At 39.9% G+C, this 4516-nt stretch overlaps 1 non-coding gene across 1 annotated transcript; it reads right to left on the reverse strand.

Moving 5' to 3' along the window:
* Window positions 1-687: 687 nt before the first annotated feature.
* Window positions 688-806, reverse strand: LOC145393215 (5S ribosomal RNA). Its single transcript, XR_013896167.1, has one exon. It is a non-coding gene; the product is annotated as a 5S ribosomal RNA (ribosomal RNA).
* Between the last annotated feature and the right edge of the window lie 3710 nt (window positions 807-4516).

Raw genomic sequence — 4516 nt, forward strand, 5'->3', positions numbered from 1 at the left:
ACACACACACACACACACACACACACACACACACACACTCACACACACACACACACACACTCAGACACCCTTTGGTTCAACTTTACTTCTTTATTTCAGTAATTGTGCTTCTCATTTACTTTTTTTTTTTTTTTAACTGACTTTTCTCGTTAATCTCAGTCATCTCATGCTTCTTGTACTCTTTATTTCTCCTAAGATCCGTTCCACTTGTTAATTTCAGGAGGAAGGCTAAGTTCTCATTAATTTTACGTAAAAAGGCAATAATGTAGATATAGGTGCAAGAAAGGAAATGAAAATGTATAGTCTTGTTGATCTTTTAAAGATGCAACGGATATGAAAATGATCAAGACTGGACAATGAGATTAGATGAAAACAACAGTTACGATGCCAAAGGTAAAGTTAGATTATTAACATCAAAAACACTTAACTCTGCTTACAATTAAATTCACAGTAGCTACAGTAAACTAAGAATTTTAGCTTTCAGTCGAATCCAAAGACATTTTCCCCTCACTAATACTGTATTAGCCTACATTTGATAAAGTAGAGATCTAACACAAACTCGAATAATATTACATGATTAATCATTCATTCATTGCCAGACGCCATGTATCCCAGACGGGGCTTAGAGTTAATTGTTTTACAGGGAGGGGCACTAATCCTCCACCAACCCCATTTGACACGTAGGGATGCCAACAGCATCTGGTGTTCCCAGGCGGTCACCCATCCAAGCACTAACCAGACCCAACGTTGCTTAACTTCGCTGATCGGACGGGAAGCGGTGTGCTCAACGTGGTATGGCCGTTGGCATGACTTATAAAATAACTCACCGTGATACTAAAGAGTAGCTGGCTACTGTACAGCTTTGTAAAAGTTTTTGTTGCCGTCATCCAGCAGCAAAAGCTCCCCATATTTTCCTGCACTTCGCAGTGGTGAAAGATTCTGGTCCGACTCTGATAAGGCGCTGCCCGCCATATGAGGGCATCAGTTCCCTACACTGTGTATGTAGTGTGCATTACTGTGCCTGTAGGACGGCCCTACAGAAGCAGTTGCTTACCTGTGGTCGACGAGTCTACACGACCAGACACACTGGGGCAGAGTAATAAGAGCATCACATCAGTTTAGAGGTGGGATCACAAATGGATACAATAATACGCTAATTAGATGTTGACAATGGGTAAGTTGAAACACAAGAGAAATCGATTGCTCAACACCTAATTATAACCTGTGATGTGACACCCCACAGCCAACACAAACATAAAATTGTAGATTTACAAAAGTGGAAACGTTCCCACACCAACCTCATCACACAATGGTACAGGAAATTATGCTGTAACAAGGAAATTGTATGTCATCCATAATAATGAAGAGGTGGTGACCATAAACTAAAATCATTAGAACGTAAGACGGTGTAACTGCAGTGGGCTGACTGGTACCTGTTACCCAACGCCTGTCTCAGGGTACATATCTAGACTAGAAGAATAAAAGTAAGAATAACGAAGAAGAAGGTTTTATTGGAAAAGTGACCCATTGAATCCACTTACGTCATTTTCATAACATGCTTGCTTGATTCAGAGGATTTTTTTAGCCTGAGTGGTTTTTGAGCTGCAGGGGTTAAACATAGCCTTTATTAATTTCTTCACTACAATGGCACCATCTTGAAGGGGAAAAACATTGCTTTCATTTACTTCTCACTACTTGGGTACTTTCCTAAACCAAATTAAATCGTCTCATAGTAGGAAGAATATAGAAAACATGACACAAAAAAAAGGGGGGAGGGGAGAGGAACAACTAGACATGATAGTAATGGTCCATCTCCTTTCCTGGCCGGCCCGGAAATCAGCGAAGCACAGGTACATGAGGAGCAGAGAGGATAAGATAATCTGTTTCTTACTTTTTTAATGTTTTGCACATCATAGAAAGTATCTTTAGAATGGATCGGTGGCTGGCTTTTACTGCTGGGAACTCGTTTTCATAGTCTTCAAGGCTTGTAGCTTTAGCCTTCATCCCTTCTTTCCTGTTGTCTTAAAGCGGGTTAATAAAGACTATATCTAGCCTCACCGAATCGAAAAATATCTCAACGGCGAAAGAAAATCGTCTTTGGGATGAAGAGATTAGTTCTAGTTGGCCAAATATTATCACCACATTATATATCATTCCTCTGGAGAAATTACTTTGTTTTCCTCTTGCTTGATTTCCTAATTTGTGATTCTATGAACCTACTCGCCGTCTATAAGGGCATTAAAGTCTCTTATTGAGCTTACAAGGCGACATTTCTCAGCTGCATCAAATTGTAGTAGTCATAGTTTTTAATTTTATTTTGATTAACTCGTATACCGCGGGAATTTCCTCGCCGGAGTAAATAATTTTGGATGTAGTCAAAATAAAATATCCGAGTGGGTCCTTGAGAGTGAGAAATGGATCAACATTAGTGCAGTGTAAATTTCGCAAGTCCTTCGTTCCCATCAGTGTGCGATGTGACAGCAAGAAGGTATGTTACTGTAAATTTCATAACCCTCGCTCGTCTTTAGGGTGGATGGTTGTGTACTAATTATTTCCAAAGGAGTATTATTGCAAAATTTGTAGTTAATAAATACTCGGTCTCTCATTGTATCTGTCTAGTACATGAAGATATGCATATGTCCGTTAAAATGTGAGGTATTTTGTTTCTGTCTTCATTTTTTCTTCTACCCTTGTCGCCATTCCCTCTAGTGAAGTTGGACACAGCCTCAACAGTTTCATTCCTTCATCGACTTCTTAATTTCTTCTTACCAGCCATAGCTAAAATCAACCTCATCGTTCCTCCATTCTAAACTTCTTCCTTCGCTTATGACCTCTTCCATTTCCTCCTCGTCTTCCTCCTCCTCGGCTTCCTCCTCCTCCTCCTCCTCTTCCTCCTCTTCTATTATCCTTGCCTCCTCCTTATCCCTCTTTACCTTATTGCTCCTCCTTCTACCCCGCCTTATCTTCTGCTTGCTCCTCGTCCTCCGTTTTCCAGTTCCTTCTCCAGGCTCGGTCCCTCCTGTCATTCTCTTTGTCCCCCTTCTGACAAGGGTAATGGGACTTTTTCCGGGAATCTGCAGTTGTGAAAAGAAGGGCAGAAGTTCTATTGTCATCTTGAAATTGAGCTTTTAAAGAAATTACACCGAGGGTTGGTTGAATTGTCGTCCAGCCTAAGCTTGCGTGGCTCCATTGCAGATGGTTTTACTTTTTTTTTTAGACTTTTCATATCTCTTACAAAAAATTAGTGTAATTTTAACCTCTTCGATACGGTGACGGCTTTCCATATTATGTATTTTATTTTTGCTATCACTGCACTATTCTCTCCAGATTTTGGAAGATTTCTCTGAGCAAAAGAGATAAATTTAATTCGTTTCTAACTCCTTCGCTAACAGACATCTATCCCAGTCTGAATAATATCACCTGGTGGTAGCAAGAAACATAAAAACCATCATCCTACTGAAGAGGTTAAGATGTCGATGTACAACCATAAGCAAGAGACTCCTGACAGACCTCTGCAAGCAATATTTCCTACCTTCTATATTTTTCATTCCACCCAATGGACAGACAGTGCCGGGTATCCCTATTTTCATGCTCTTTTGTTGTGTTTCTTAATGACGTCGGTGAACTTTTGCACATGGCTGTACTTGTGTATCTGTTTTGTAATGAATCTCTCGGGAGGTGTTCTCACAATCCTGTTTTTGGAGATATTTGTTGCGTATGCAGTTGGTTTCCTCTTTGTATGTATTTGTATATTTTCCTCCGCCACATAAGTTAAAACCTGCTATATAATTACATGCTATTACTTTTTTTTTGCTTTCTAGTAAAAATTCTCAGAGAGACATTTACGAAAGAATTTAGGCGAAATTTGATGGCATCTTACCGTGGAATAAATTTAATTATTCTGGTTCTGGTGTACTGTAGAATTAAACATCCTCCTCTTTCACCCCAAGGCGTTTTCAATTTCTTCTCACACCTCCTGAGAAAAGAATAATAACATTTTTAACATTACAGTCACAAACCTCCCATTGTGTGGACAGTATTACCTGTTACTATATATCATGCAGTCGTCTAATGCACCATCAGGAGCGTAGGACCTTCTTAGGCTACTTATTCCAGATATTAAAGGTAAAAAACTAGTCGCTTTTCCTTGAGTGGCATTTGAGCAATGAACCCCACCCATCAACTGTATGTAAACCATTATGGGACGCATCTGGTTGGGGCGCCTTAACCCACTAGACCACAAAACATTCATCTGGTTGTATGGGTTATATGGCTACCATCCACCATTATACAGTAAATTGCTTCCTGGACTGCTTCCTGGGCTACAAGAACATATTTGACTTGGCAGTGTACAGTAGTCACCAGAAGGTAGCACTACCTTACACGAAAGTGGATGGCAGGCGAACACAAATACCGTACCTTTAACTCAGTCCTAAAATAAATTCTGTATACAGGCTATACACACAGAGGATAAAGGTATGAAAAAATATTCTTTGGATGGTAGACAGTGGCTCAG

The sequence above is a fragment of the Coenobita brevimanus genome, chromosome 23 (genome assembly GCF_032717465.1).
Source record: "Coenobita brevimanus isolate Jiangsu-jjx chromosome 23, ASM3271746v2, whole genome shotgun sequence".
In the NCBI taxonomy this organism is placed as follows: domain Eukaryota; kingdom Metazoa; phylum Arthropoda; class Malacostraca; order Decapoda; family Coenobitidae; genus Coenobita; species Coenobita brevimanus.